Below are 11,946 nucleotides of genomic sequence, written 5' to 3'. Positions count from 1 at the left end.
CCGACGGTCCACCTCGGGTAGACGTCTGCGCACTAGCTGCTTGGGCATGGACATCACATGTTATTACTGCTACGTATGCTGTTTTCTAATAATTTTATCTGAGTTTTCAATTTCTAAACGTTAATTATTACTTTTTTTAAGTTTCTTAATTGTTTAATGGAGTAGGTTACAACTTCTTTTACTACAGATTTCAGATATACCTGATGATGGGTCTAAGACCGCTTAACCATGCTAGTGTATTGTGACTCCTGTGGTGAAATACTTCGGTTATTAAATTTATTTTCAGCTGTGGCACATTTGTTTACCATCAACGTGTAAGTCACGAGGACGGTTTGTATATACAGTGTGGTCCATTGATCTTGACCGGGCCAAATATCTCTCGAAATATGCGTCAAACGAAAAGAACTTAAAAAAAAGTGTGAAATCTTATGGGACTTAACTGCTAAGGTCATGAGTCCCTAAGATGTGATAGATGGCGCTGTAATAGTCTCTAACATATCGCTCACAATTTTAGACGAACAGATGGTATCAGGTAGGTTTTTCTAAATTAAAATACAGAACGTAGTTACGTTTGAACACTTTATTTCGGTTGTTCCAATGCGATACCTGTACCTTGGTGATCATTTCTTAGAAAGCATGCTGTTAGCGTGATTACCTGTAAATACCAAAAAAAGCAATAAATGCTCAAAATGATCACCATCAACCTCAATGCATATGGCAATACGTGTAACGACATTCCTCTCAACAGCGAGTAGTTCACCTTCCGTAATGTTCGCACATGCATTGACAATGCTCTGACGCGTGTTGCCAGGCGTTGTCTGTGAATAACGATAGCAAATATTCTTCAGTTTTCCCCACAGAAAGAAATCCGGGGACGTCAGATCCGGTGAACGTGCGGTCCATGGTATGGTGCTGCGACGACCAATCCACCTGTCATGAAATATGCTATTCAATACCGCTTCAACCACACTCGAGCTATGTGCCGGACATCCATCATGTTTAGAAGTACATCGCCATTCTGTCATGCAGTAAAACATCTTGTAGTAACATCGGTAGAACATTACGTAGGAAATCAGCATACATTGCACCATTTAGGTTGCCATCGATAAAATGGGAGCCAATTATCGTTCCTCCCATTATGCCGCACCATACATTAACCACCCAAGGTTGCTGATGTTCCACTTGTCGCAGCCGTCGTGGATTTTCCGTTGCCAAATAGTGCATATTATGCCGGTTTACGTTACTGCTGTTGGTGAATGATGCTTCGTCGCTAAATAGAACGCGTGCAAAAAATCTGTCCTCGTCCCTCGATACCTCTTGTGCCCCGTGGCAGAACTGTACACGACGTTCAAAGTCGTCGCCATGCAATTCCTGGGGCATAGAAATATGGTACGGGTCCAATCGATGTTGATGTAGCATTGTCAACACCGATGTTTTTGAGATTCCCGATTCTCGTGCAATTTGTCTGCTACTGATGTGCGGATTAGCCGCGACAGCAGCTAAAACACCTACTTGGGCATCATCATTTGTTGCAGATCGTGGTTGACGTTTCACATGTGGCTGAACACTTCCTGTTTCCTTGAATAACGCAACTATCCGGAGAACGGTCTGGACTCTTGGATGATGTCCAGGATACCGAGCAGAATACATAGAACACGCCCGTTGGGAATTTTGATCACAATAGCCATACATCAACACGATATCGACCTTTTCCGCTATTGGTAAACGGTACATTTTAAAACGGGTAATGTATGACGAAGCAAATACCGTCCGCACTGGCGGAAAGTTACGTGATACCACGTACTTATACGTTTGTGACTATTCCAGCGCCATCTATCACAAAGCGAAAAAAGTGGTCCAAGTAAAACATTCATATTTCCTTACGTACTACGCGAATATGTTATAAAAATGGAGATTCCTGATTTGAAAAAACGCTGTTGATATCCGTTTGACCTATGGCAACGCCATCTAGCGGGCCAACCATAGCGCCATCTGGTTTCCCCCTTCAACTTAGACGAGTTTCGTTCTTTGTAGTTTTTTCGTTTGATGCTTATTTCGTGAGATATTTGACCCGGTCACTATCAATGGACCACCCTGTTTAATCACCGCTAAGTCAGATGAGTCGCCCACGTAGTGCTACGTGTGCGAAGACAGGGAAGGATCCGTCCTCCCTGATTCTCGCGGAGGCGCTGATTCACACCGCAGAATGAGATCGACCAGGAACGACAAGCAGGGCCTCGCTGCGCTGCGCTGGCCAGAAGCAGGCGAGACGGCGGCTCGCGCCGCGGGACGTCAGTAGCCGCGGGCCGATACGGCGGTCGTGGCGGGCAGGTGAGCCGAGCAGCGCGGTATCTGGCGCGGCCGCGCAGATCATCTGGACCCGCTGCCGCCAGCCGTTCATCAGGGCACGGCCGGCCGCGCTCCAGACCGTATCTGCCGACTGCCGCGTCCCTACAATCGCGCCTTCATCGTCTTCCCAGAACCCATACGCCGGCCGCGGGGCGCGGGCGCGGCGGGGCAAAAAGAGTTTACCGAACCATTAGGACGGGCACGCGCGCGCTCGCGCTCGGCCCAGAGATGCGCGCCGCTCGTGATGGACGGCTGTAAAAAACAATGTGCCATTAGCGTCCAGATAAACCGGACGCGGCCGGCGCTCTATGCCTGTACTAACGAGCTGAATTAAAACCGAGAGCTAATAGATGCAGAGCCGCCGAAGAACGCCAGAGATCTGTAATCCTCCTCTTACCACAATGGCCACTCTGTACTTATTCGTAGCAACACCTCTCCGTGCCACACACGAGCTCCATTGTTGGGCTGGAAAGGGGTGGCCTTCATTTCGGTGTATTACTCTCCGTCTGCGCTGATGTCAGTGGTGAGTTTTATCTCCTCTCCTGGCTGAGACAATGCTATGTTAGTATTCTGTTCACTGCCAGATAACGAGTGAATCTCAATACGACTGAACAATCTCCGTGCCTCAAGATCGGTGAATGCGGCAGCTACCGACCAAGAGGTCACCAGTTATATATTCTACATCGATACTCCGCCAATCGCATTTAAGTGCCTGGCAGACAGTGCAACGAACCACCTTCACAATAATTCTCTATTATTCCAATCTCGTACAGCGCCCGTAAGAAACCCAAATCTTCGAGCTCTGATTTCCTCTATTTTTTGCTGATCGTTTCTCCCTATGTAGGTCGGAGTCAACAAAATATTTTCCCATTCGGAGGAGAAAACTGATGATTTAAATTTCGTGTGAAGATTCTGCCGAAACAAAAACGCCTTTGTTTTAATTATGTCCACCCCATATATTGCATCATTTCACTGACACTCTCTCCCCTATTTCGGTATAATACAGAACGTGCTCCTCTTCTTTGAACTTTCTCGGTGTACTCCGTCAATCCTGTCGGGTAAGGATCCCACACCGCGCAGCAGTACTCTAGAAGAGGACGGACATGCTTAGTGTAGGCACTCTCTATAGGCCTGTTAGATTTTATAAGTGTCCTGCCAATAAAACGCAGTCTTTGGTTAGCCTCTCCATTTTAAGTTGTTCGTAGCTGTAATTCATAGGTACATAGTTGCAGTTGCGCTCTTTAGATTTGACTGGATTTATCGTGTAACCAAAGTTCAACGAATTTCTTTTAGTAGTTATGTGGATGACCTCACGCTTTCCGTTATTTAGGGTCTACTGCCAATTTTTGCATCATTCAGATATCTTTCCTAAATAGTTTTGCAATTTGTCTTTGTCTTCCGATGACTTTACTAGTCTACAAATGACAGCACCACCTCCAAACAACCTAAGACGGCTGTTCAGATTGTCTCCTAAATCGCTTATATAGATAAATAACAGGAAAGTGTCTACAAAACTACCTTGGGGAAGTGAGACCTGAGTTTCTCCTGGCGTATACGACTTTCGAAAAACTTCTGGGAATTCAGCCAGGTAACACTTTCAGCGACCGCCGATATTTCGGCGGAAGAACACCCCGCCATTTTTAAGGCAAACTGCAACGGAAAGGCGGCGTACATGCAAATTTAAAACCTCGGTTCTCGGACTGAAGCAGGAAAGATAACACACACACTGAACACTAGTGCCACCAAAGATGACCAGAGTCAGAGCTATCGATAGTGAGACTATGATTCGCAGGTGAGGTAGCACTGAATTTGTCCCTTGGTTCTTGACATGGCAGACAGCCGGATTCCAAACAGAATTTAAGCAGAAACCTCCATCCCTGTTAACGAGGTTGCTCGCTAATTTAATCTCAACTGCCTCCCTAATAACGCTGTCCCAATAGCTGGACGTGCATGCCAATATCTCGGTGTTATTATACAACATGGGGTGACCAGTATCCAAGCAATGTTCGGCAATAGCAGATCTAGTTGGGTGCTGTAATCGTGTTTGCCGTTTATGCTCAGTACATCGGTCCTTCACGGTCCTGATAGTTTGACCAATATATGCCATGCCGCAGCTACAAGGTACACGATATACACCCGCCTTACGCTGTCCGAGATCATCCTTAACGGAACTCAAAAGTGCTCTAATTTTAGATGGAGGTCGGAAAACACATTTCACATCGTATTTCCGTATAATACGACCGATCTTGTTGGACGTGTTTCCTACGTAAGGCAAAAAGGCAGTAGACTTAGGTGTTGACTCAGAATTATCATCAATCACCCGATGTACATTTGGTCGATAGCGCAACGCACGTTCAATCTGTCTATCACTATAACCTTTTTAACGAAAAGTAACTTCAAGATGGGAAAGCTCAGCTGGCAAAGTCTCAGCGTCAGAAACGACATGTGCCCTGAGTACCAAGGTACGAAGTACCCCTTCACGCTGAGCCGGATGGTGACAGCTATTAGCCTGTAAGTACAAGTCGGTGTGAGTACGTTTCCTGTAGACTGCATGTCCCAATGATCCATACTTCCTCTTAACCAAGGTTATGTCCACGGACGACTCCAGGTATAGTCTGAACAGTGATTCTCGCCGGGCTTTCATGTGGCGTGAACCAGGAACCAGATACCAACCCCTTAATGTCCTTGGAAGGGACCTGTATGGAGGTCGTGGTTTGATGGTGTGGGGTGGAATCATGATTGGTGCACGTACACGCCTGTATTCTTTGACAGAGGAACTGTAACAGGTCAAGTGTATCGGGACGTCATTTTGCACCAGTATGTCCGCCTTTTCAGGGGTGCAGTGAGTCCTGACGGATGATAACGCACGGCCCCACCGAGCTGCCATCGGGGAGGAGTACCTTGAAACAGAAGATATCAGTTGAATGTAGTGCCTGCCTGTTCTCCAGACTTAAACCCCATCGAGCACGTCTGGGATGCTCACGGTCGACGTATCGCTGCACGTCTCCAAACTCCTACGACACTTCAGGAGCTCCGACAGGCACTGGTACAAGAATGGGAGGCTATACCCCAGCAGCTGCTCGACCACCTGACCCAGAGTATGCCAACCCGTTGTGTGGCCTGTGTACGTGTGCATGGTGATCATATTCCATGATGATGTCGGGTACATGCGCAGGAAACAGTGGCGTTTTGTAGCACATGTGTTTCGGGACGGTCTTCTCAACTTATCACCAATACCGTGGACTTACAGATGTGCGTCGCATGTGTTCCCTATGTGCCTATGCTATTAGCGCCAGTTTTGTGTTGTGCCTCGTTGTGCGGCGCCACATTCTGCAATTATCCTTAATTTATGAGTATGAGTGTGCATTGAGGTGTCACTACCCATTTCATTAGAAAACCTATAATTAACATATTGATTAGACAGAAAACATTTGTGCGTAAAATAGCTGTTCTCTGTTGTGGCATGAATGCTTCAAGCGCTTGAAAAGTGACCGGACATGCGTAGCACCACATGTCTATGCAACGCTAGTAGAGTGCGAACAGTACGCGGTAGCGCAGTTGTTATGACATTTGAGAGGAGCGGCTTTCGTAGCCTCGACACGCCATGGACACTTACTTTTCCTGTGGTTTTCTTAAATCATTTGAGGAGGTAGTTCCTTTGAGACGGATGTAGTCGATTTCCTTTCTCGTCCTCCTCAAAAACTAAATTGGACTTTACCTTTAACCAAATGAAATGATATGGTTACAGAGACCTTTTCAAGTCTCGAACATCTATGATGTGTACTGTGTTTGAGGAGGGAGGATGATAGGGTAGTCTGTGCAGTTATGGAAAGCCTGTGTACCAGGGTGGCGTAGTGGTTAACACATCTGCCCAGTGAACATGCGATCCGGGTTCGAATTCCGGCCTTGGCACAAATCTTCATTCGTCGCTTCAGTCTGCGCATACACATCATCGATATTTGAGACTTGAAAAGACCTCTGGGATCATATAGTTTCTCTTGATCACCTATGCTTTCGTTCCAGGCAGGATCCCTCATTCCGTTCCATGCTGAGGAGCTATCCTAATGCAGGTGGACAGCCTCTGCAATGCTATTCCTGTTTGTGGGGAATACCAAGTGAGCTGAGGCCTGAATAGGAATTTGGTCCGAAGAAGGAGGCGTGCTAAAGTAGTACGTGCAGTTACGGAAAGCCACTTTGCTAAGGTGGTATAGCGGTTAGGTCACTTGTCTAGTGAGCAGGAAATCCGGTTTCGAATTCCAGTCTTTGTACAAATCTTCATTCGTTGCTTCAGTCTGCCTATATCCGTCTTTAACGATCTGCCCGTGCATAGGTCGTCAAAATCTAACCTCCCTCCCTTTCTTCTGTAAATTAGGAGGGAAATGTTTTCGAGTTCTGAGCTGAAGCTGAATGGAAATGCAATTGTGTTCGATGCCAGTTATACCCGATGAATTTACGAGATATAAGATCAACAAAAATTAGTCAGAAATTATCTGAAAACAACGCAGCAGTATTCTGGTCTTGTTATGTGGCCGATAGCCTTGCTGAAAAATTCTAAAAAGAAAGGAAGGTTAACATCTGTTACTTCGGCAGCATGAAGATCATTAAAGAGGGGGCAGCGTGAGATACAAATTCATCCGCTAGCCAGAGGTAGGAACTGCCCAGAACCAGCCTCCACTGATTTGAGGAAACGCTGAAACACCCGAATGGAAAGCAGTGTGGAGGTTTGCACTTTGCCCCTGGGGTTAACTCCGCTGTGTTGATCACTGCATCTTATAATTCAGAACGAGTCCGTTGAACAAGACATTAGACTTCTAGTAATCGATATACACTGCCTGATAAAAATAGAGTGAAAAACCCAGGAGGGAAAGTGGAAACTGAACAAAACTTGAGGATTTGAGAGGGTATGTGATGTTAATTCAGTGATAAAAATATAGTCAAACTTACAAAGAACGTAGCAGTATGAGCCAACTTATCAGTATGATGTTGCACTCTCTCTGGAATGGATGAAAGCACTGACTGCGTTGGGTAGGGTGTCAAAGCCGTTGTATCCCCTCCAGAGGCTAACCGATCGAAAACTGTAAGTGGTCATTAATGTTCTGGATACTTACCCCGGGATGTATTTGGCTATCCCCACACATATTCTACCCACGGGCATATTTGGGGATCTTGCTGGTCCTGGGAGTACCTTAACATCGGCAACAATCAAATAATATATGAGTGATGTGCAAGTATCCTTTGTTTTAAAACCATCGTATTAATCACAGAATTACTAATAAAATCTATATAAATGACGTACAGTAGTTGATCATTACTCCTCTCACACAAGAGCGCACACACTAAATACTATGATTAGCCTGACCAAAACACTGGTACATTTCAAAATTAACATTATAAAACGTTACTGCTTGAACCATGTAAGCAATTAAATAAATGTTGGTTCTCTTTCTGACTTTCACAACAATATATCTACAAACAGCAGCAAGTGTGACATTCGGTAAAAAGAGTTTCTATTGCGTTACTGCATCAAGCGATACCAACTTCAGCTTTAACTACCCATGAAAGTCGAATCAGTAGCAATATATCCTTGAAATGCCATTTGTGTAAAGACTTAGACAGTGAGTTTCAGTTGTGTCGGTGCAGAGGCAGCACTAGCTTCACATCGCATCACACTAGTGTCCAATCACTACATCCACTTTAAAACAAAATAACTTGCACTTACTTGTAGTTCACACATGGCTGTCTTCCAGACCAACAATGTTTTGCATATGTAACTAGAATAATAGTTTAAACTACCCGTGTCACATGTTTCGCATTGTTTAATAACGCCATTTCTTGTTATTGTACAGGATAGTTGAAACAAGTCTGTATTAGTGCAGGGTTAATATAGTAACTAAAATCCACTTCTCACGAGAAACATTTTATTACATAATACTGAGTTACACTTTCGAGAGAGCATAGTCGTTTAACTATTCCAGCCCTTTTTTACGGACCTTTCTGAAAGTCCTACTATGGCTAAGTTAAGCGAAAAGTTCACTTACGTCAGAAAGGCAGCATACCAAAGTTACATTTCATTAGAAACGTGACTGAACACTCTGTATCAGACTTTTGTGACAAATATCTTTAAGTGTGGTTTGTTAGCTTCTTGAGACCTTCAGTCAACATTTACAACAACAAAGCATATTTACCATCCCACACTGTAAGAATCAACGCTTTCAATACCACTCCATCGCTGCATTGTACATTATAAACTTGCTGCGTACTACACAGCCTTTAAATGTTGCCACTGCATAACGTCGTCTGTAAGGGGAAGTAACTCATCACAATATTTACAGAGAGATTGGTTAATATCGCTGTATTTTTGTGCCACACTATTCTTCTGAAACTGTATCAGTAGTAAGGTGCCACATTGCCAAATAAGAACTATCCAGACTCTGTTCACCCAAAAACCAACCTCACAGTGGTGCTTTAAATTACTCTCGGCTGTCTTGCCAACAGAACATAAACAGACTAACGTTTTGTGCACATTTTTAGATAATCATTAATGTTTTTCAAAATACATTTATCTTATAATGGAACTAAATATGTTCATTGCGCTTAACACAAATACAGTTACCTAAATATTTTTGCGAAGGATTATTATTTATTTTTGTGGTTCTTCGTGCGTAGTGCCGCATAGTGTTTGTTACTGGTAAATAAATTCGTAGTTGTTCTATTCCGCTACCACATGCCGGGCTCGCACCAATTATATTAATTATTGTTTAATTATTTTTTATTCTGGATCTGCAATTTATGTTAGGCTATCATTCACACATGTGTATATGATTAAACAGACATTTATTTGGTATAAACTACAAGTATAATACTCTGGTTTTGTTAGCATCATTAATCCAATGGGATTTATTCAGCCATTTGAAATATTTATACAGAATTACATAACTTGTCCGCTTAAAAGGGTTTGAAGATCAGATCTGTATTAAATGTATGAGATTTAAAGCGATAGTGCATGACCGGCCCTTACTGTATCTTAAGTCAACAAGTTGGCTCAAATGATTCAGGTAATCTAAAAATGTAGAAGTGATAAGTAGATATGGAAACTCAGTGGACTAGAGGAAACCTGCAATCTTAAATTCATCAAATGAGTTGAAGGAGGAAATGAAAACCGATTATGGGGAAAGCAACTGAAGCCTGGAAACATCAGAGCTCAGTGAGAAAATAAATGTAGTCAGTGGGAAATTAAATCAGTTTGAGGGTAGGTTCAAGGGAATTGGAGATAGAATTTAAGAAAATATTAAAGTATTCGAGAGAATCGGAAATGAAGTTGAAGATCCAGAAAAGGAACTGTTAGCAAAAGTGTAAGTCTATGCAAGTAATCTTGTAGGGATGAACTGAGGCACAAGAGCATAGGTGTCAGAAATATGAATAGGAGACCAATATAGAGTTAAAGCAAATGAGTGTACATATAAAATTAATGACTAGAAATTAGAAGAGACGACAAGAAACAAAGAGAGGCAAATAAATGAAATGAGAAAAAGCTATAAACAGTCTTCCAGCTGGGCAAGCAGTAATCTTAGTGGTGTATCCCATAGTGAGAAAACTATGTGCTAAACGTTTCAGTGGTAAAAATAAGTACTGTGTAGTAGATTTCTTGGAAAGATATAAATATAATTCTATAGCTCACATGTGTGGTACTGCTAAGTTAAAATTTTGTAAAGAGACAGGGAAAAGGGGAGCTCTGGCATGGGATGATGAGGATGCAGAGAAATTCACTAATTATACAACTTTCAGTTATGTTTTTAAGCAAAGACTAGGGTCATGCAAAGAACCTCAAAATGTAAAATAATTTTTTCAATGAGCCTAATTATTAAATTTTGAAAGAAGGGCTGAGGGAATATTATCGTGGGTATTGAATAAATTGATTCATTTAAATGGACAATTGGGGGTGCTGACACAAATTTCTATCTTAAAAAGGAGACTTCCAGAATCATTGCAATGGGGAATTATACGCAATACTATTGATTTTGTGGAGAATTTCCTGAAAGTTACTGAAATGGCAGAAATGGCTCTGCAGTATTGTCCAAAGTCGACCGAGCATAGGGATAGTAATAATAACAGAAAGTATAACAGGTTTAGTAATTATCATAATTATTACAATACAATGAGTGTTGAATAAGTAATGTAACACATATTTCTGAAATCAAGCTGTTTTTTTCATAATTATAGTATACCATATTATTCCCAACTCGTTTTGCTATTAAAACCCTACGGCAATACGACGGCATTACGCCACCTTTCGGGAGAGCTAGTCCACCTGTATGATACCTCTCTACTGGTCGACGCCAAAACCAAAGTCTTGCTTCATCAATAGCCTTCTCATCATCCATGTACTGCTTCCTGCGGAGTGCATCCATCGTTAGGCCAGGCAGAAGGAAATCGGACGGTGCAAGACCTGACTTGTAGGGCACATGAGGAAGAACAGTCCAATGAAGTTCTGTGCGCAGGCAAGTGTCAGGCCTTGCGTTTCGTGGAGGAGGAGATGTTTCTTTGCGTTTTTGTAGCGATATACACTTCTTCAATTTCCTGATGGTAGCACAATTCACTTCAGAGCTGATCGTTGCACCATGATGGAGGGAGGACATCAAACCCCTTCAGTGTCTCAGAAGACCATCGCAATGATTATACTCGCTGAGGGTGTGGCTTTGAACTTTTTCTTCGGAGGAGAGGTGTTGTGGCGCCACTCCATGGATTGCTGCTTGTTTCCCGTTCGAAGTGACGAAACCATGTTTCACAACACACAAGCTGTTCCGCACAGATGGTCCTTCGCCACTCTTTGTGGCGTTTGTTAGGTGGCGAGGAAACCAGTGGGTACACACCTTAGAGTACCCCAGCCGTTGGACGAGTGTGTCAGCACTACCAACACAGACATCCAGCTGTGCAGCGAGGTGTTTGATTGCGATCCGTCAATTACCTTGAATGAAAGTGTCCGCATGTTCCAACACTGCAGGAGTTATAGCTGTGTGCAGCCGACTGAGACGCCACAGGTCGGACAGGTTTGTCCGGTCTTGATGCAGTGATGACAGATACCTCATCCAATGACTAAGAAATTCAACGACAGCTCTCTGCTTGGAACGCACCCCCGTTACAGAAACCATTTTCATGGCTACATATAGAGCTGCCGTCTATCGGGACTCCATGAAACTGTAGGGGCTGAAACAGGGATACTCCGCGATGTCCCGCAACAAATTACGCATTTTTTTCAACCGAAACTGACCGAGAAGAAAAATGTTGCATTGCTTACTGAATCCACCTCATAGTTTATTATTATAACAGTAATTCAGGTAAAGGGTGAAGAGATTATAGAAATAGCCACAGCACATAGGAGTGGGCCTGGAGAAGCAGACAGCAAGGAGAGTACAGGAATTATGGAGGGAAAAGATAGAAGATTTAGCAGGACAGGCAGTGGGGGTCTCCAATGAGGGCTAATAACTATGCAATGAAGGCGACCAGAAAGTGTTATAATAAATGGCAGTCTAAATACGAGGAAAAAATGAAATTGATATGTGCATATGGATCCCATGATAGAAAACGAAAAAATGTTGA

This window comes from Schistocerca gregaria, chromosome 1, assembly GCF_023897955.1.
Source record: "Schistocerca gregaria isolate iqSchGreg1 chromosome 1, iqSchGreg1.2, whole genome shotgun sequence".
In the NCBI taxonomy this organism is placed as follows: domain Eukaryota; kingdom Metazoa; phylum Arthropoda; class Insecta; order Orthoptera; family Acrididae; genus Schistocerca; species Schistocerca gregaria.
This window is presented reverse-complemented; position numbering follows the sequence as displayed.